General features: G+C 54.1%; 1 long non-coding RNA gene across 1 annotated transcript; it reads left to right on the top strand.

Moving 5' to 3' along the window:
- Positions 1-2,333: 2,333 nt before the first annotated feature.
- LOC132536558 (uncharacterized) lies at positions 2,334-21,071 on the top strand. Its single transcript, XR_009548091.1, has 4 exons — positions 2,334-2,426; positions 10,081-10,208; positions 13,383-13,568; positions 20,920-21,071. It is a non-coding gene; the product is annotated as an uncharacterized LOC132536558 (long non-coding RNA).
- The last annotated feature ends 1,160 nt before the right edge of the window (positions 21,072-22,231 follow it).

Below are 22,231 nucleotides of genomic sequence, written 5' to 3' on the forward strand. Positions count from 1 at the left end.
TGTATATTTTGTGGGGATCAGGCAGTGGAGCACTGGGTTAAGCACGTGTAGGATGGGAGGACCCGCACAAGAATCAGGTTTGTCCCCTCAGCTCCCCACCTGTGTGTGGGGGTCACTTCACAGTGGTGAAGTGGGTCTGCAGGTGTCTGTCACACCCATCCTCCTCTCTCAGTTTCTCTCTGTCCTATAGAATAAGACAGAAAAAAAGGAAAAAATAGTCACCAGGAGTAGTGAATTCCTAGTGCTGGCCCCAGTGAAAACCCTGGAGGCAAAAAACACTAATAATAAATAAATAAAGTACATTTTGTGTGGGCTGTGCAGTGGGACTCCCACGTACAAAGACTCAAGTTCGAGTCCTCTACTCTGCTCCTGCAAGAGAGGAAAGAAAGGAGGGGAAATAAAAAGAAAGAAAGAGCAAAATGGCCACTGAGAGCAATGGATTTGTTCAGCAGGCACTGAGCCCCGGTGATAACCCTGGTGACAATAAAAAAAAAAAAAAAGAAAGAAAGAAAAATCTCTCATTTATTTTGTTTGAGGAAGATCAGAGCACTACTCAACTCTGGCATATGGTGGTGCTAGGGATTGAACTGGGGACTTTGGAGCCTCAGGCCTGACAGTCTTTTTGCAGAACCACTATGCTGTCTCCCCAGCTCCCCCACTGCACCCCAGTTTTGGAAGAGAATTGTAACACTCGCAACCTTTACAGTAAAGCGATCAGGTGGGCCTCCAGTCTACAGTCAGGAAACCTGAGGCTCACACACCCCTATTCCCCAACCTCCATCTCCAGCAGTAGGACTCAGACCATTGGGGGTTCTGGGAGGCAGCTGGGACCACCCTGCACAGACTAGTGCCTCCATGACAAGCTTCGTGCCTGGGATACTGTACTTCCCACCCTCTGCATGCCAGGAAGCGTACATGGCCCCAGGAAGCAAAGACCCCAGTCTTGAAATGTGCACTGGAGAAAGCTGGACCTCCCTCTCTTCCTTTCGAATCTTATTTGTGATTTTTTTTTCCTCCAGGGTTAATGCTGGGGCTCCATGCCTGCACTACCAATCTACTGCTCCCAGAGGCCTTTTTTTTTAAATCCCCATTGTTGCTGCTGCTGTTGTTGGATAGGACAGAGAGAAATGGAGAGAGGAGGGGAAGACAGAGAGGGGGAGAGAAAGACAGACACCTGCAGACCTGCTTCACCGCCTGTGAAGCGACTCCCCTGCAGGTGGGGAGCCTGGGGCTTGAACCTGGAGCCTTGCACCAGTCATTGAGCTTCATGCCATGTGCACTTAACTCAGTACACCATCTCCTGCCCCCTGCCCAGTGATTTTTTTAAGTTAAATTTTTATTATCTTTATTTATTTATTGGATAGAGACAGCCAAAAATCAAGAGGAAGGGGAAGCTAGAGAGGGAGAGAGACAGAGAGACACCTGCAGCCCTGCTTCATGACTCGCAAAGCTTTCCCCCTGCAGGTGGGGACCAGGAGCTTGAACCCGAGTCTGTGAGCACTGTAACGTGTGTGTTCACATAGGTGCACCACCACCTGGCCTCCCGCACAGTGATTTTTTTAAAAAAAAATATTCAGGGACTGTTTTTTTCCTCTTCTTCTATTTTTGTTCTGTCTCTCTCCTCGGTGGTCTCTCTTCCTCTCTTTCTCTCACTGTCTCCTTCCCTGTGCTTCTCTCTGTCTCTCGACTTGGGAGTCCCAAAACCCCTGAAATCAGTGTGGGGGGGATCCACAGCCTCTTCCTCCTTGCCTCCCGTCGCCCAGTCCTCTGGGAGATCCTTGCAGCTCAGTCCTGGGTGCTCCAGAATTTTCTAGATCCCGGACTCCCCTTCCTCCACTCAGCCAAGCTGCTCTCCCCTGTCCCTGACCGTAGATTAACACCGCCCCTCTCTGGAAGGGCAGTGCTGTACAGTGACCTTGTTTCTGCAAAACGCAAGAGTCCACCAAGGGGTGAGTGCCAACAAGGGGCAGAGACACAGAGAGAGAAATGGTTCCAGGGTGAGGCAGGGAGGGAGAGAAACCTTTGACTTTCCTACTCCCCCCCCACACCCAGCTGCTGGGGGAAAGCCAGCTACTAGGCTTATCCATTTCACTGGTGGGGAAACTGAGCCTGCAGCAGACTCAGCGGCACAGGCACATGAGTGGGCAGACAGGGGGCTGGGGCAGCCCCCCAGGAAGTGGCAATCACATGGGTCCTGCTTCCCACCCCAGAGTCTCCCTCCTTGTTCTGCTGATGTGGTTCTGACAGATGCACTCAGGTCTTCTATCGCTTTCTAGAGAGCTGGCACTTTGTCGCAGGATGTAGTCTGGGGGGGGGGGGTTCCAGTTTCTGGAGAAGGAGCCCCATGGCTTCCTGTACCCTGGACGCTGCCTGGGGAAGGCAGACACGTCTCCCCCAGCCCAGTCTCTCTGCTCATGAACCCAGTCGTGGGTGTCTGCCGACTGGAGGGCGTTAGGGGAGGTGCCTTCAGTCTCCTTGGCTGCCTGGGCACTGTCCTCTGGTGTTGGGACTTACACTTCATTCCCAGCGTGTCCCACAGAAACCTTGAGGAGACATGCTGCCCGGCCCAGCCCACCATGGGCCTCACTAGTGCCAGTGACAGTCATGCCAGCACAACCCCCACATCCTAGCTCGCCCCCAGCTGGTCCAGGGTCCTCGCCCTGCCCAGGCCACCAGGCCACCAGGCTGCCAGACCACCAGACCAGACATGGGTGTTTCCCCAGGAAGAAGACTTTATCTCCTTCTTACTGGCAACTTTTGTGGCCCCAAGAGCCAGGGGGAGGGTTTGAGGCCTTCTCCCCCCACCCCCAGAAAACCAGACAGAATTGCCTGTCTCACACTCTGCCCTGCTGGTTGAGAAATCTGCTTCCTGGGGGCGGGGATTCCGGGACTTGGGGCCAGGGTGGAAGAGTGCAAGTGTGTGTGTGTGTGTGTGTGTGTGTGTGTGTGTGTGTGTGTGTGTGAGAGAGAGAGAGAGAGAGAGAGAGAGAGAGAGAGGCACCAAACCTGCCCCCCCTCGTTACATGAAGAACCTTCCACCTTCCAGTACTGGCCTGAAAACCCAGTCTCAGGCCACTTACCCTCCCTGCCCAAACTTTGCCGCCCTCTGGGTATTCTTTAAGGAGAAGGAAAGAAGGGAAAGAGCTTGACAGGGACAGAAAACATTCCAGAGTCCTGGAGGCTCCAGCCAGCCCTGTCCCCTCAGACACAGTCCCAGCCTCCTCCATCTCCAGTGTCAGAGAGAGGCTGCAGTGTCCCTCCCCTGCAGGCAGGCCAGGGGGACGGTGCCGGCCACCCCCCAGTGGTGAGGGAAGGGGAAGTGAGGCTGCTTCAGTTTCTGCATTTCTCTGCCACTGTCGCAACAAGGGGAATGTGGACTTGGATTTAAACGGAACAAGGAACCAGGACTCAGAACATGATTTTTTTCCCTCCACTCAGGTGGAATAGGGCTGAAGGAGACCGCACAGTCACTTTCTCGCCTTTTTATTTTTTAGCAGAACCCCACATACAAGCCATTTCATGGCTCTCTGCTCACTTTTTCCTTCAGAAAGAGGAGAGACACAACACCAGAGCTTCCCCCAGTGTGATGTCACCTCCCGTTGTGGTGTCTGGGTTTGAACTTGGGTCACACACTCGGCAAGGCCTATGGTCTACCCGGTGAGCCATCACTCCAGCCTCCTTTCCTTACCACCACCACACTCCAGGTTTTATTTATTTATTTTTTAAGTTTCATTATCATAAAAGAGATTGGGGGGAATGGAGATAGGAAGAAGAGCACCAGAGCACTTAGCTCTAGCACAAGGTAGAGCCAGGGTTTGAACCTCTGAGGACTCAGACATGCCAGCTGGAATTCCCACCTGCTGAGCACTCTCCCTGGCCACAGAGCTGCTGTCTATAGTACACCTTGATTTTATGAGCATGCGCTCCCTGTCCTAAGCCAGAAATAACCAAGAGCGCTTGTGGAGTCTTGCTTGTTTTACTGGGCTGTCTTATCTGCTCCCCAAAAGGCAGTCATGGGGGGGGGGGTGTCCCCGTGTCCAGATGGGTAAGCTGAGGCTGAGGGGTGAAGGGACTTGCTCAGACTTGTATGTGTGGAGTCAAATGCTACAGTGAGGATCGCACATCTGTTCTCGTGGCTACCCGAGCTTTCAAGATTCCTCTCTTGGCTCTCTCCCTCCCGCCCTGGCCTCCCTCCAAGTCTCCCCCAGCCTCCACTGGCCCCAAACCCAGAAGGATGGCAGGAGGGCTTGCCCCCGACAGCCCCAGGACTGTTTCCAGACAAGGCTGCTCTCTGTCTCTGCCTTGCCCCACCCTGCTGTGAGGCCTGGATCAAGGTGGTCAGGTCAGCCTGTCCTGGGCTCAGGTCAGAGGTCCGATGCCTGTCCCCAGCGGCAGAGAAGGGGATTGGGTGATGGCAGTGCTGAGGGCTTACAAAGGGACAGGCCAGAGAATGTTAACATGAAAAGCAAACCCCCTTCACTATTACAGATGTCTTCCAGTGACTCGGAATGACACCCAGGCTGCAGGCCCACAGCCTGGGAGATGTCGCCGGTCCTGTCCCTGTAGCCTCTCCAGTGTTGCCTCCCACCTGGCCCCTGGCTGGCTCTGCTCTGCCCTGGTCCCCAGGCACACACAGCTTGTGCCCCACTGCCATGTCCCTGCCTGGCTGCTTCCTTTCTCACCATCTGGGCCTGATCACAGACACCACCAGCTCCTCAGGTGTCCCGGCTATTCCATTCCATCTCAGGAGGCATGCTCTGTGACAGCCCTCTGGGTAGTTTTCAGGACGTCTTACTTACCCATATTGGGTCTTGGCTTTCTTTTCATTTCCTCTGCCTTGGGGTCTGGGGAAGTGGCCGGCGCACAGGAAGTTCAGAAACCCTTGTTGGATGTGTGAGGGGACCAGTGAATGTTTGGATGACTGGGTAGGTGTGGGTTGCTGGGCAGGTGGGTAGGTGGCTGGGTGGCTGGGTGAGTGGGTAAATGACTGGATGAGTGGGTAGGTGGATAGATAGGTGGGTAGGTGGATGGGTGGGTGCCTGGATGAGTGGGTGAGTGGATGACTAGGTAGGTGACTGGATGGGTGGGTAGGTGGGTGGGTGGGTGGGTGGATGGCTGGGGAGGTGGATGGGTGGGTGGATGGATGGATGGATGGATGGATGGATGGATGGATGGGTGGGTGGATGGGTGGATGGATGGATGGGTGGGTGGGTGGAGGGGTGAATGGGTGGATGGGTGGTGCCTTCTGTGAACCAGGCTCCAGTGGGTAGTTAAAAGTGAATAAACTGTATTGTCCCTTAGTCAGTTTACTAAATCAAGGTAGTTTTTCTAGAAGACAGATACCTACAGAGTCAACCTCCTAGTGACACATTGAGTCTTGAAGGACAAAGGATAAAGGTCATTCAGATGACCAGTCTTGAAGGACAAAGGATAAAGGTCATTCAGATCCAAGGTCTTTCCTAGAGCCCAGGAACAGACAAAGAGACTGAACACAGTCTGGAAACCAAACGGTCTGCTGTGGGCACAAGCCTGTGGTGTGCCTTGTCACTCTGCCTTGCCACAGCGACTCTGCCAGTTGGCCTGGGTGACACTCTAGAGTCAGTCGTTGAGAGGAGTGAGAGGGCCCAGGGAGAAGCAGGCCGGGTGGGCAGGGTCAGAGCTGGGTGATCCGGACACAAGAACTGAGATTCAGGCTGGGGATTGTGGGATTCAAGGTGGGCTTGATGAGCTGGGAGTTTCTGCCTGGTGCATTGCCAGGGCACAGGAAGTGTGCTGGAAAGTTCAGGCTGAAGCCAGAAGGGGGCAGACTCTGGCGGTGGGCCAAGGGGGAGGTGCCAAGGACCCAAGTCATGCCATGATGGTTAGGGTTGGGGAGACAGCTCAGCACAAGTATACAAGACTTGGGGGGCCAGGCGGTGGTGCACCTTGTTAAGTGCACACATTACAGTGTGCAAGGACCCAGGTTCAAACCCCTAGTCCCCATCTGTAGGGGGAAAGCTTCACAAGTGGTGAAGCAGGGCTGCAGGTGTCTCTCTGTCTCTTTCCCTCTCTCCCTTCTCCTCCCCTCTCAATTTTTCCATCTCTATCCAGTAAGAACTAACTAAATAAAATAGAATGATAAAAAAGAGTACAGGACTTGCATGTCTGTGGCCCCAGGTCCCGGGTCCTATCATTCTCCAGCACCATCATATTCCAGAGCTGAGCTATCCTCTGATCTCTCTCCCTCTCTCTCTCTCTCTCTCTCTTCTCTCTCTCCCTCTCTCTCTTTCTCTCTCTGAAATAAATATTATTTTTTGAAATACAGCTTATTGGGGAGCAAGAGGGGCACCAGAGATTGGGAACAGATATCTGAGAGGGTGACACCCTTACTGGTGAGGCAGAGGAGGGGAGAGGGTGGTCCCAGGTCTGCTGTTGGAGTGAGCAGATGCTACTCACCAAAACACAGAGAACCTGGGGTCAGGGTTCATTCCTATCCTAACCTTAGGATAGGAATGAAGGGTGGAGATTGGAATCTCTTGTTTTCAGGACGCAAATATGATTGATTGATTGACTGACAGATTGATTGCAGAGTTAGGTCCTTAGTCAGGAGAGATCACACCACTCTGGCCCACTTGTGCTTCCAGATAGGGGGATGACAGAGAGAGAGCACTCGCTCTAGGGTCTGGGTGCTGCTCCAGGTAATGTCAGGGTTCAAACCTGAGCCAGGTGTTTAGCAAGGCATGCACCCCACTGGTTAGGCTATCTCTCCCTTCCCCTGGACCTGATTTAAAATGTGCTCTTTGCTGCTGTTTTCCTTCAGGGCTTCTCTCTGCCTGTCTATATCAATCGAAGCTTCACACACCCACCAGGCTCCAGGCACCTGTTCTGGAAGTTCCAGGGACATGTTTGCCGGGAATTGTGTGAATTCCCCGTGAGTCTGGAGGGAGCGGGACATCCAGGTGGATTAGGATGGGGGTGGGGGTGGGGTAGTGGTGCCCGGTGAGCTGTGTATCTCTGCTCAGTAGCCGGCGGTGTGAGTCACATGGTTCCTCCTCTGGGGTTGTTGTTAAGATCAGATCGGTGAGGTTTACAGTTAACAATATTTATACACTTTTCCCATAATTGGAAGCTACTCTCTGTCCAGATCCAGCTTTTTAGTCCTGTCTCCAACTCTGACATCATCTCCCCAGACAGTACCTTTAGCCAACCTGCATGTTAGCTGTCAGGCTCAGGCAAAATTTAGTCAAGTCCTGGGCCCCTCAGAATAGACCTAAAATAGGCCTACTAGCCTTTTCCAAAGTGGAGACACCAAATCTCATGGGCTCTATTCTTACCTTTAGGTTCCCAACTATTAAACAATTTGTTCTGCTTTATATCTTAATGTTTTTTCAGCCACCAAAGTACAGATACTTCCATGATGCCAACCTAACTTCCCTGGGCAGAGGACCCCACCAATGTGTCCTGGAGCCCTGCTTCCCCAGAGCCCTGCCCCACTAGGGAAAGAGAGAGACAGGCCGGGAGTATGGATCCACCTGCCAACGCCCATGTTCAGCGGGGAAGCAATGACAGAAGCCAGACCTTCCACCTTCTGCATCCCACAATGACCCTGGGTCCATGCTCCCAGAGGGATAGAGAATAGGAAAGCTATCAGGGGATGGGATGGGATATGGAGTTCTGGTGGTGGGAATTGTGTGGAATTGTACCCCTCTTGTCCTATGGTCTTGTGGATCATTATCAAATCAATTTAGAGAAAAGATCATTTGAGACAAGGCATGTAAAATATGTGTGGGGGCTGAAAGCTGCCTCATGTCAGCTCCTGATTAGGGCATGAGTGCATGTGTGTGGGGGTTATCAGAGTGACAAGGACCTCGGCTCTTCCAAGAAGGGTGTGTGAGACAGTGACCAGAAGACCACAGACAGAGCTCTGATGTCTATCAGGGTCACCAGAGAGGTGACAAGAGACAGAGAGAGAGAAGAAGAAGAAGAAGAAGAAGAAGAAGAAGAAGAAGAAGAAGAAGAAGAAGAAGAAGAAGAAGAAGAAGAAGAAGAAGAAGAAGAGAGGCTTCTGGAAACCAGAGGAGGGGACAGTGCCTGGCTGTCAGTTGGTCAGGACTGTCCCCTGCTGCTGGAAGTCCCAGCTGCTGATAGGGACTTGGGAAGTACCCCAGGACTGTGCCCACAGCTGTTGGAGACCACCCCTTCCCTCCATGAACCTGAGCAAGAGGAGAGCTGAGGCAGAGATGGGACTGGGTGGCTTTACATGGCTGTGGGGGGAGGGAGCGAGGGACATGCTTGTTGTTTACAGATGAAACACAGGGACTCTGGCTGATGTGGGGGATTTGAAGATTTGAAAAACGAAGGAATCACTGATGGGGAAAACTGAGGCTGCCAGGCGGGAGTAGATAGTATAATGGTTCTGCAAGGAGACTTTACTGCCTGAGGCTCTGAGGTCCCAAGTTCAATCCCTCATAACATCATAAGCCATAGCTCATCAGTGTTCTGGTTTAAAAAAAAAAAAAGGAGAAGAAGGAGAAGGAGAAAGAGAAGAAGGAGAAGAGGAGGAGGAAGGAAAAGAAAAGAAAGAAAGAAAATTTAAAATGTCCTACAGAATTGGGTGGAGGAGAGAACAAGGGAGGAGAGGACCCCAGGTCAGCTGGCCTGGAAGGATGGGGGGGCAAGGGTGGGCAGGTTATAAGTAAGCGTGTAGGTGGGCAGGAAGTAAGGAATCATGCCTGATGGTGTCAGATTGTCACTGCTAAGGGGGACAGCAGATCATTTGCAGACGCTGAAAGGTAGAGCAGCTCCAACAGCAGGGTGTTTGGAAGAAGCAGCGACATAAGAACTTGACAATGTCAGGGGCCCCAGGGCCAGCAGGGGTCACTGGTGGCGGCGACTTGCAGAAGGCCTTTGTCACTGGGAGGTTATGGGCCCTGGGTCTGACAGATGTGCTAAAGTTCATTGCATTTGTATTTTATTTTTTTTAAATTTTTATTTATAAAATGAAAATATTGACAAGACCATAGGATAAGATGGGTACAATCCCACACAATCTCCACCACCAGAACTCCATATCCCATCCTCTCCCCTGACAGCTTTCCTATTCTTTATCCCTCTGGGAGTATGGACCCAGGGGCATTATGGGATGCAGAAGGTGGAAGGTCTGGCTTCTGTAATTGCTTCCCCACTGAACATGGACGTTGACAGGTGGATCCACACTCCCAGCCTGTCTCTCTCTTTCCCTAGTGGGGCAGGGCTCTGGGGAAGCAGGGCTCCAGGACACACTGGTGGGGTCGTCTGTCCAGGAAGTCAGGTTGGCATCGTGGCAGCATCTGGAACCTGGTGGGCAGCTCCTCGGCTCAGGACCCGGTATGTGCGTGTGCGTGTCCTTCCTGTATCCCGTTCCAGCTTATATGTGACCTTCTGCTTTCCTCCTGTCTTTCTTTGACCCCTGCTGTATGCTCTCTTAGTCACTGACCTGGAAATCCTGCCCTCACTTTATATTCCCCGCGTTCAAGCTGCTGCTTTGCAGGGGGAATGTCAGGGGTTGTAGTCACCCCCCCACACACACACACACACGTTTATATCTTCTCTTCAGGTTTGGGAGCTGCTCTCTGCCCTAATCCAGCTTTCTAGCCCTATTCTCAACTCTGACACCATCTTCCCAGACAATATTCTTAGTCCGCCGCCTCCATGTTACCTGTCAGGCTCAAGCTAAAATTACTAAAGTCACAGCCCGCCCCCCAACATACCTAAAATAGACTTCCAACTTCTCTCCTTCCTAAGACTCATATTTTCACCTGCTCTATTCCTACTTTCTGTTTCTTTTATTTATTTATTTACCTATTTTTAGTATCAGATAGAGAAATTAAGAGGGTAGGGGGAGACAGAGAGGAAAGAGAGACAGAGAGAGACCTGCAGCCCTGCTTCACCACTTGTAAAGCTTTCCCCCTGCAGGTGGGGACCTGGGGCTTGAACCCAGGTCCTTGTACACTGTAATATGAGCACTTAATGAGGTGTGCTACCACCTGGCCCCCTATTCCTACCTTCTGGTTCCTGTTTATCAAACAATTTGTCCTGCTTCATATCTTATCTGACTTTCAGCCACCAAGTTGCAGATGCCACTATGATTCCACCCTGACTTCCCTGGGCAGACAACTTCACCAATATGTCCTGGGACCTCACTTCTCCAGAGCCCTGCCCCACTGGGGAAGAAGAGAAACAGGCTGGGGGTAAGGATCCACCTGCCCAGGCTCATCTCCAGAGGTGAAGCAACTATAGAAGCCAGAACTCCTACATTTTGCACTTCCCAAAATTTTCTGGTCCATACTCCCGGGGCAGGGTGGGGGGTGTTAGGGGAAGGGGTGGGGGGTGTTAGGGGAAGATGACCAGAGGGCTCTGAACTCCAATCCCATCAGGACCCAGAGAAAGAAGAAGAAGGAAGGAAGGAAGGAAGGAAGGAAGGAAGGAAGGAAGGAAGGAAGGGAATGGTGTGACTTAGAAAGGAAGAGAAGGCAGGACCATAGGAAAAATGGGCAAAAATATAGGTAGGTAGGTAGATAAGACAGACAGACAGAAAGACTGACAAATCATTATAGGAATAATAGTCATCCCATACCTATGACCTTGGGAGAACCACTGCAGTTTCTTTTTCTTTTTTTTAATATTTATTTCCTTTTGTTGCCCTTGTTGTTTCTTTTTATTGTTGTTGTCATTGTTGGATAGGACAGAGAGAAATGGAGAGAGGAGGGGAAGACAGAGAGGGGGAGAGAAAGATAGACACCTGCAGACCTGCTTTACCGTCTGTGAAGCGACTCCCCTGCAGGTGGGAGCTGAGGTCTCGAACCGGGATCCTTACGCCGGTCCTTGTGTTTTGTGCCACCTGCACTTAACCTACTGTGCTACCGCTCGATTCCCCTCCACTGCAGTTTCTAATGAAGGGAATGAGTGAGAACACAGAACTCTAGTAGTGGGAAAGGTGTGAAGTAAACACCCTGTTATCTTGTAATTTTGTAAACAAATATTAAATCACTAGTGAAAAAAAAAGGCCCTTGTCAGTTCATGCACTGGGCCGGCTTAAAGGACCTGGCGGGGTCTCGGGCCACCTCCAGGCTCAGCTCAGCCTTCTGTTCCTCCGCGTTTCTGTTTGTTCACTGCCTGCACTGCTTGGGGGGATCTCTCCTGCCTTGCTTTTTAAACAAAAGGCTTCCAAATGTCTTTTTCCGTTGCTATGAATAATTCAGAAGCATGGTGACGCTGACAGAGTTCTCCAGAACCTGCTGGCGCATCCCCACCAGCTGGCTCTGCCCACAGAGGCTCACTAACCCAGCCTGTCTGGAGTAACGTACTTTTCCACTGCTATCCAGGGACATTGCCTGGTCATGGCACAGAATTCCCCTGTACCCTGCTGCCCTGGTTATTGTAGTCCGTTACTACTCCCCGCCCTCTTTATTTTGCCTTTTATTTCCTTTTGAAAGAACAGAGAGAAATTGAGAGGGAAAGGGGAGATCTTGAGAGTGACCCAGAGAGAGAGAGACCTGCAGCTCTGCTTCACCACTCACGAAGTGTCCCCGGTGCAGGTGGGGAGTGGGGACTTGAACCCGGGTTCCTGTGCATGGTAATGTGTGTCCGCAACCTGGTGTACCACCACCACTGGACCCCTGACTTAGTTGTTCAATTATTACTTTTTTATGTGGTTATGGGACCTCATAACTTTTTTATGTGGTTATGGGAACCCTGCTGTGGGTTCAGCATTTTCATTCTCTTTATTTTTATTTTATTTTATTTTATTTTATTTGGTGAGAGAAAGGAAAGAGAAAGAGAGACAGCATAACAGTGAAGCAGTACATCCGTATGTCTTCTGAGATCTCTCAGTACGGAGAGATGGGGGACCCACAGTCTCCACGTGGCCTGGCCACCACTGGGTTCAGAGGACTGGAAGCGCCCCCAGCTCACGGGGGTGGGCTTTGGAGCTGGCTTCAGGGAAGAGCAAGTTTGTCCAGCCACAGGGTCTCTAGGCCTGCCACCAGGCAGGGGGCCCCGTGGGGATGGGGTGGTATCTTAGCACCTTGCTTCTAGAAGCTCAGTCCTCCTGCTCTGGGCTCCTGCAGGTCTTTGCTGGCCTGCTTGAGGGTGACAGTTCTGCCTGCTTGAGTCCTTTGGAGATCCAGTTATATATGGCACCCTCGCCCGGGCTCTGCCTTGCTCTGAATTACTGCTAGGAGAGATTTCAAGCATAGCAGAAGCCCTTTCTTGTTCTTCATTACGACTGTTGAATATTTCAAACACGGGAAACTATGAGCCCCCCACCCCTTCCGTTGGAGAATGGAAACCTTGTCCCTTTCGTTTCAGTCTCCTGACCTCTGGGCTTCCCAGAATGCCCCTTCAGCCACCATCAGCAAGGCCGCTGCCACTGGGCAGGAAGGCTGTCTCGCTCCCCCAGGCTAGCACCCGCCGATGGAGTGTAGATATGAAGTGGAGATGGTCAAATAGCAACTAGCAACTGAGAAATCACGCACTTCCTCCAAATGCACCCCTGGAGATTCCTTCCAAACCCCACCCTCCACCCCCTGTAGAAGCATCTCCAAGCAACGTCTGGTCTGAGGGTCTGAGGGAGGAGAGAGAGAGAGAGAGAGAGAGAGAAGAGACAAGGAGGCCGGGTGGCAGTGCACCCGGTTGAGCTCACACATTACTACGCACAAGGACCTGGGTTCGAGCCCCCACTCCCCACCTGTAGGAGGGATGCTTCATGAGTGGCTAAGCAGGTCTTCAGATGTCTGTCTTTCTCCCTTTTCTTTTTAAGGATGTGATGTTATTTTATTATTTTTTAATGTTATTTTTTTTTTTTGCTCCTGGAGGCAATTTTTTTCCATTTTTGTTGCCTTTGTTGTTGTTATTGCTGTTGTTGGATAGGACAGAGAGAAATGGAGGAGGGGAAGACAGAGAGGGGAGAGAAAGACAGATACCACTTGTGAAGCAACCCCCCTGCATGTGGGGTGCTTGGGCTCGAACCCGGGTCGTTGTGCCAGTTCTTGCGCCTTGTGTGCCTAATCCTCTGTGCTAGCAACCGGCCCCCTCTCTCTCCCTTCCTATCTCCCTATCCTCTCTCAATCTCTCTCTGTCCTAACCAATAAAATGGGGGAAAATGGCCACCAGGAGCAGTGGATTTGTAGTGCAGGCACTGAGCCCCAGCGATAGCTTCTGAGGCAAAGAAAGAGAAGGAAATGGCCAGCAGAAGTGCTGGATTTGTAGTGTCAGCATCAAGTCCCAGCGATAACCCTCAGCAACAACAACAAAATTGAGATACAGTAGGGCAACAGGTCACCACTTTAGTCATCATCACCGTCATTATTACTGTCAAGGCTCCACGCCCCCCAGTGATCTAATGTCATCCTTTGTCATTGCAGAGTAGTATGCCACTGCATACCTATACCAGGACTTCTTCCCCAGTACCCTGCCCTTGGACATCAAGGGAGCATCCACACTGTGGCTGTGGTGACACATCCGCTGTGAACACAGGGTGCAGGCAGCCTTCCAGTGACTGCTCCCCGTCCTTGAGTGCTCGCCTAGGAGAGTCATTGCAGGCTTGGGAGGTATGTCCTTTTTTTGAAATAAATCAGTATTTTAAAAATAGGTTTAAGGGGGTTGGGCGGTAGCATAGCAGGTTAAGCACACATGGCTGGCGAGAAGCACAAGGACTGGGCACAAGGATCCCAGTTCAAGCCCCCGGCTCCCCATCTGCAGGGGAGTCGCTACATGGGTGGTAAAGCAGGTCTGCAGGTGTCTGTCTTTCTCTCCCCCTCTCTGTCTTCCCCTCCTCTCTCCATTTCTCTCTGTCCTGTCCAATGGCAGCAATAGCAACAGTAAGGGCAACAAAAATGGGGGGAAAATGGCCTCCAGGAACAGTGGATTTGTAGTGCAGGCACTGAGCCCCAGCAATAACTCTGGAGACCAAAAAAAAGGTTGAAGGAGCCCCGTTGGCGGTGCACCTGGTTGAGCGCACATGTTACCATGCACAGGGACACAGATTCAAGCAGGGGGAGGCTTCACGAGCGGTAAAGCAGGGCTGCATCTGTCTCTGTCTTCCTTTACCTCTCTCCTAATTCTCTCAATTTCTCTCTATCTCCACCCTAAATAAAAATATTTAAAGAAGAAAGGATGAAATGTGAGGGACACAGAGCTGGAAGGCATGTGGGTGGTGCCCCCATGAAGACGTTCAGCCTCCCCCCACCCTGCCCCCCGAGTTCTCTCACAGATGGTGCCAAGGACCTGCCACATGCCCAGTCTCCTGCAGGGCGGGTGACCTTGTGCACTGTCTCTGGGCACGGGAAGGCTGCCTCCTCTGCCGGCAGTGGGGTCTCTCACACACGACCCCCAGCTTCTGACCCCCACTGCGTCTCCCACTCCCTTGGCACTGTTTAGGAAGCTCAGGCGTCCTGGGTCTGGAGGGGTCCCCGCCCCCTGACCTGGCAGCAGAGTCAGGACGCGCCCCATTTCCCAGCAGCCTGGGGCAGGGTCATGGAGCCTGGAGGAGGTTGTGGTCTCATCTGTGCCAGGGACCCCGTCTCTCCCAGAGACCCCAGTCATGAGTCAAGGAGACTAAGGATTCTGAGGGTCGGGAGGTAGCTCAGCCTCCAGAGGGCACACATAACTAAGCTCACGGCCCCAGCACCCCATGGAGCACAGCACCAGGGGAAGCTCCAGGAATGGTTGAACAGATCTGAGCTGTCTCTCCTTCTCTCTTTCTCCCTCTCCCTCTCCGAAATACAAGGGGAAGAAAACTGCTGTGAGCAGTGTAATCATGCATGTTTGAGGCAGGGTGGGAAGGGAGGAAGGGAGGGAGGGAGGGAGAGAGAGAGGGAGGGAAATATTCTGGGGAAGGTAGCACACACACACACTCACACACACACACTCACACACACACACACACACACACACTCACACACTCACACACACACACACTCACACACACACACTCACACTCACACACACACACACTCACACACACACACTCACACACACACACTCACACACACACACACTCACACACTCACACACACACTCACACACACACACTCACACTCACACACTCACACACACACACACTCACACACACACACTCACACTCACACACTCACACTCACACACACACACACTCATACACACACACACTGACACACACTCACACTCACACACTCACACACACACTCACACACACTCACACTGACACACACTCACACTCACACAAACACACTCACACACACACACACTCACACATTCACACTCACACACACACACTCACACACACACTCACACACACACTCACACACACACTCACACACACCCTCACACACACACACACTCACACACTCACACTCACACACACACTCAAACACACACTCACACACACACACTCACAGTCACACACACACACACACTCACACACACACTCACACTCACACACACACTCACACACACACACTCACACACACACTCACACACACACTCACACTCACACACACACTCACACACACACCCTCACACACACACACCCTCACACACACACACCACACACACACTCACACACACACACTCACACACACCCTCACACACACTCACACACACACTCACACACACACACTCACACACACTCACACACACACACTCACACACACACACTCACACACACTCACACACACACACTCACACACACACACTCACACACACTCACACACTCACACACACACTCACACACACACACACTCACACACACCCTCACACACACACACTCACACACACACTCACACACACACACTCACACACACTCACACACACACACTCACACACACACTCACACACACACACTCACACACACTCACACACACTCACACACACACTCACACACACACTCACACACACACACTCAAACACACACACTCATACACACACACACACTCACACACACACACTCACACACACACACTCACACACACTCACACACACACTCACACACACACTCACACACACACACACTCACACACACACACTCACACACACACACTCATACACACACACACACTCATACACACACACACCCTCACACACACACACACTCATACACACACACCCTCACACACACACACACTCATACACACACTCACACACACACACACTCACACACACACACTCACACACACACACTCACACACACACTCTCACACACACACACTCACACACACACTCACACACACACTCACACACACACACACACACACACTCACACACACACTCACACACACACACACACACACTCACACACACACACCTATCATAAGTGAGGCTCATGGGGGAAGCTCCATGGATGGTGGTGGATAGGTGCGGACTCCTCTCTCTCTCTCAAAAAGAAAGGAAAGAAAGAAAGAAAGAAAGAAAGAAAGAAAGAAAGAAAGAAAGAAAGAAAGAAGTAAAGGAAGGAAGGAAGGAAGGAAGGAAGGAAGGGAGGGAGGGAGGGAGGAGGTGCTGGGCAGTGCCCCAGCTTCCCGTTACTTAACTCTGCGGTCTATTTCCATAACCAGTTACCTAAGCACCACCCTGCCTGCAGGGCACTGGTTTCATCCCACTGGTTCACGATGACTTTTTGCTCCGCCCCCTCTCCTTGTCACACTCTGATTTCCACCAGTCTCTTTTCGCTCCACCCTCTCTACGTCACATCCTGTTTCCACCCTACTTGGCGAGTATAAATACAGCTGCTCTTCTGGTTAAACACACTGGGGATTGCTTTCCGACTCCGAGAGTCCCGGAGTCTCTCTCCTGCGATGCTAGCCCAGCACGAGTTCCTGATCCCTCTCCCACGCAGCTGCCTAGGTTGGCTGCAGTGGAGTTCTCTCCAACCCAGAGAGCACTTGCTCAGGAAGAAGCACCCTCAGGCTCTCCCAGCAGGAAGGAAGGAAGGAAGAAGACAGAAAGGGAATGGAAAGGAAAGGAAAAGAAAGGAGAAAGGAAAAGAAGGAAAGAAAGACCAGAAAACTGGGTGCCCATTGGCATCATGCAGACGTGAGGCCCGTGTGCACCCCCAGAACCAGATTGGGGAGAAAAAAACAGTCTTCTAAAAAGTATCTGGTTTATCTCCCAGGGGTGACGATGGTGAACTAGGAGGAGGATCTAGTCTCCTGCCAGGCAGGCAGGGGGCAGAGTACCTGATGGCCAGCAGAGGAGCCAGAAGCCTGTCCCCACAGGGGCAGGAGGGAATGCCAGCTGGAAGGTGCTTTCCATCCCCTGGGGGGGTGGTCAAGGCTGGCTGGTGGCCTCCACTCTGGTGGTATTGTGCCAAATGTACCTCAGTCCTCAGGCACCTGGGGGAGCCTGCTGAGCTCTGCCCCCAAGACCTGCCAGCCTGCCCCCAACACCTGCCAGCCTGCCCCCAACACCTGCCAGCCTGCCCCCAACACCTACCAGCCTGCCCCCAACACCTGCCAGCCTGTCCCCAACACCTGCCAGCCTGCCCCAACACCTGCCAGCCTGCCCCCAACATCTGCCAGTCTGCCCCCAGCACCTGCCAGCCTGCCCCCAACAACTACCAGCCTGCCCCCAACACCTGCCAGCCTGCCCCCAACACCTGCCAGTCTGCCCCCAGCACCTGCCAGCCTGCCCCCAACACCTACCAGCCTGCCCTCAACATCTGCCAGCCTGCCCCCAACACCTGCCAGCCTGCCCCCAACACCAGCCAGCCTGCCCCCAGCACCTGCCAGCCTGCCCCCAACACCTGCCAGCCTGCCCCCAACATCTACCAGCCTGCCCCCAACACCTGCCAGCCTGCCCCCAACACCTGCCAGCCTGCCCCAACACCTGCCAGCCTGCCCCCAACATCTGCCAGTCTGCCCCCAGCACCTGCCAGCCTGCCCCCAACACCTACCAGCCTGCCCCCAACACCTGCCAGCCTGCCCCCAACACCTGCCAGTCTGCCCCCAGCACCTGCCAGCCTGCCCCCAACACCTACCAGCCTGCCCTCAACATCTGCCAGCCTGCCCCCAAGACCTGCCAGCCTGCCCCCAACACCTGCCAGTCTGCCCCCAGCACCTGCCAGTCTGCCCCCAACACCTGCCAGCCTGCCCCCAACATCTGCCAGCCTGCCCCCAACACCTGCCAGTCTGCCCCCAACACCTGCCAGTCTGCCCCCAGCACTTGCCAGCCTGCCCCCAACACCTGCCAGCCTGCCCCCAACATCTGCCAGCCTGTCCCCAAGACCTACCAGCCTGCCCCCAACACCTGCCAGTCTGCCCCCAGCACCTGCCAGTCTGCCCCCAGCACCTGCCAGCCTTCCCCCAGCACCTGCCAGCCTGCCCCCAGCACCTGCCAGCCTGCCCCCAACATCTGCCAGCCTGCCCCCAACACCTGCCAGCCTGCCCCCAACACCTGCCAGCCTGCCCCCAACACCTGCCAGTCTGCCCCCAACATCTGCCAGCCTGCCCCCAACACCTGCCAGCCTGCCCCCAGCACCTGCCAGTCTGCCCCCAGCACCTGCCAGCCTGCCCCCAGCACCTGCCAGCCTGCCCCCAGCACCTGCCAGCCTTCCCCCAGCACCTGCCAGCCTGCCCCCAGCACCTGCCAGCCTGCCCCCAACATCTGCCAGCCTGCCCCCAACACCTGCCAGCCTGCCCCCAACACCTGCCAGCCTGCCCCCAACACCTGCCAGTCTGCCCCCAGCACCTGCCAGCCTTCCCCCAGCACCTGCCAGCCTGCCCCCAGCACCTGCCAGCCTGCCCCCAACATCTGCCAGCCTGCCCCCAACACCTGCCAGCCTGCCCCCAACACCTGCCAGCCTGCCCCCAACACCTGCCAGTCTGCCCCCAGCACCTGCCAGCCTTCCCCCAGCACCTGCCAGCCTGCCCCCAGCACCTGCCAGCCTGCCCCCAACATCTGCCAGCCTGCCCCCAACACCTGCCAGCCTGCCCCCAACATCTGCCAGCCTGCCCCCAACACCTGCCAGCCTGCCCCCAACACCTGCCAGCCTGCCCCCAACACCTGCCAGTCTGCCCCCAACACCTGCCAGTCTGCCCCCAACATCTGCCAGCCTGCCCCCAACACCTGCCAGCCTGCCCCCAGCACCTGCCAGTCTGCCCCCAGCACCTGCCAGCCTGCCCCCAGCACCTGCCAGCCTGCCCCCAGCACCTGCCAGCCTTCCCCCAGCACCTGCCAGCCTGCCCCCAGCACCTGCCAGCCTGCCCCCAACATCTGCCAGCCTGCCCCCAACACCTGCCAGCCTGCCCCCAACACCTGCCAGCCTGCCCCCAACACCTGCCAGTCTGCCCCCAGCACCTGCCAGCCTTCCCCCAGCACCTGCCAGCCTGCCCCCAGCACCTGCCAGCCTGCCCCCAACATCTGCCAGCCTTCCCCCAACACCTGCCAGCCTGCCCCCAACACCTGCCAGCCTGCCCCCAACACCTGCCAGTCTGCCCCCAACATCTGCCAGCCTGCCCCCAACACCTGCCAGCCTGCCCCCAGCACCTGCCAGTCTGCCCCCAGCACCTGCCAGCCTGCCCCCAGCACCTGCCAGCCTGCCCCCAACACCTGCCAGCCTGCCCCCAACACCTGCCAGCCTGCCCCCAGCACCTGCCAGCCTGCCCCCAGCACCTGCCAGTCTGCCCCCAACACCTGCCAGCCTGCCCCCAACACCTGCCAGCCTGCCCCCAACACCTGCCAGTCTGCCCCCAACACCTGCCAGTCTGCCCCCAACACCTGCCAGCCTGCCCCCAACACCTGCCAGCCTGCCCCCAGCACCTGCCAGCCTGCCCCCAACATCTGCCAGCCTGCCCCCAACACCTGCCAGCCTGCCCCCAGCACCTGCCAGCCTGCCCCCAACATCTGCCAGCCTGCCCCCAACATCTGCCAGCCTGCCCCCAACATCTGCCAGCCTGCCCCAACACCTGCCAGCCCTGGGGCCACGTCTCTGCATCTCTCTGCTCTGTTCTGGGGACTTCCTGTCCTTTCTTTCCCATCCTGCTGAGGCTGCCTGGATATTGCATCTGGGTCAGGCCTGCAGGCCTGCAGGGGGGTTGGGGGGATGGGGTGGAGGAAGCTCCCCAGAGCCAGGAAGCACTTGTTGGAGCAAATGGGGACCCAGTGCAGATGCCCATGCTGGGTGGAGTGGAACTCGTCAGCCCAGCTCACTCTCCCTGAGGTCAGGTGCAGGGCTTGGGGTCTGGCTTGGGCTTTGCAATGTGTGAGGTTGGCCAGTGGCGCTCCCTCTCTGAGATTCAAATTTCTCAGCCACCAGCCTCCCCTGCTGTAGGTGCCAGGGTTTCAGTAGTGAACAAATCTGACTCAAAACCTTACTTTCTCTTCTGCTGCAGATGCAGCCAAATGGTAGCTGGTTTGGGACACCTACTAAGGAGGCAAAAAAGTGGGGGAGATGAGGCATGGGGCCCTTTTCTTAAATAGGGGGCTCTTACTTTTTACTGCAAGGACTTATTTATTTATTTATTTATTTATTTATTTATTTATTTATTCTTTTTATTGCCACCAGGGTTATCACTGGGTCTCCTTACCAGTAAATGAAACTACTGCTCCTGGCAACCACTGTTTCCTTCCTTCCTTCCTTCCTTCCTTCCTTCCTTCCTTCCTTCCTTCCCTCCTTCCTTCCCTCCTTCCTTTCTATTTGACAGGACAGAGAGAAATTGAGAGGGGAGGGGGTGGTAGAGAGGGAGAGCTATGAGGCATCAGAGCACTGTATAGCCCTAGCTTATGGTGATGCTGGGGACTGAACCTGGGATCTTTGGTGCCACAGACCCAAAAGCCTTTTGCAGGACCACTATGCTGTCTCCTCCGCCCAAAAGATTTATATATTAACATGAGAAAGGAGAGGAGAGGAGAATGAAAGAGAGAACCAGAGCATCACTCCAGCACATGGAATGCTAGGGATCAAACCCAAGACTTTATTCCTTGTAGGTCAACACTCAAGCCACTGAACCATCTTCCGGGCTGCTGACAAGGGAGGATTCTGAGTCCTGTGGAGGAGGCAGTGGAGCAGATCAGGAGGCCTCGTGGGCAGAGAGGGTGCTTCCTGGGGAATGTCCAAATGTCAGAGTTCACAGTCCAGGGCTTCCTGGTGCTGAGGTCCTGAAGGCCCCCATCTCCCTCCACCCCCACCCTACCCCTCAGGCCCCTGCAGTTCTATCTATCTATCTATCTATCTATCTATCTATCTATCTATCTATCTCCTCTATCTCTCCCTCTCCTGTGGCTAATGGACATCTTCAGAGACAAATTCTGGTCAGGTCAGGATATCTGGGTCCCATCTGTTTCCTTCTCCAGAGAAAGACAGCTTGACTCCTGGGGCATCGCAGGCTGTAGGAGAGAAATTCTAGAAAGTGTCCGGGCCAGTCTTAGCTTTGGCTGCTGGTTAGCACGTGGGCCTTCTGTCACATGTCGGGTGTGGCACAGGCTGCAATGACGTGTCTGTGGCCGCAGGTGTTTGTGGGGCTGGGCTGCGGCTGAGGAAGGGCCATTCTGCCTGGACTCCAAAAGGGACCCTAGTGCCCCAGCGTACCCAGCTGCACACAGAGAGCCACCCAGCAGGAACCGGGGCCCTGTCAGGGCTGCTCAAAGAAGGCTCTGGCCCTGAGTTCACCTGCCTGTCACAACTCTGACAGTTGGGGTTTGGGGTGGGCAGACGCTGGAGAGGATCTAAAACTCCAAGTAGATGAGGAGGTGTGGTGGGAGGGATGCTGGGAACCTGGGGGTCAGAAAGAAACAAAGTAGACCCTCTTCCGTTCTAGTCGGGGCAGGTAATCCCATGCTTGGACTAGAACTAGGGATTTCACTCCTCCAAGTATGGTACCCTGCCCACTGCTCAACCTCCCAAATATATATATTCATTCATTTTTTTTTTTGCCTCCCGAGTTATCATGCTGGAGCTCAGTGCTGGCACTACAAATCCACTGCTCCTGGTGGCTGTTTTCCATTTTATTGGACAGAGAGACACTGACGGGGAGGGGGAGAGAGAGAGGAGGAGAGAAAAACAGACACCTGCATCACTGCTGCACTGCTCATGAAGCTCTTCTGCGAAAGGTGGGGACGGACTGGGGGAGGGAGGCTCAAGCCCGAATCCTTACACATGGTAACATGTGTGCTCAGCTCCACCTGGTGAGTCAGCCCCTGCCCTGAAAAATTCCATTCTTATGAAATGTCCAGGACAGGCAAACTACAGAAATTGCTGCTGATCGGAAGTGGCCGAGTTAGGATACAACTTAGGGGGAAC

This window comes from Erinaceus europaeus, unplaced genomic scaffold (assembly GCF_950295315.1).
Source record: "Erinaceus europaeus unplaced genomic scaffold, mEriEur2.1 scaffold_519, whole genome shotgun sequence".
Taxonomy (NCBI): domain Eukaryota; kingdom Metazoa; phylum Chordata; class Mammalia; order Eulipotyphla; family Erinaceidae; genus Erinaceus; species Erinaceus europaeus.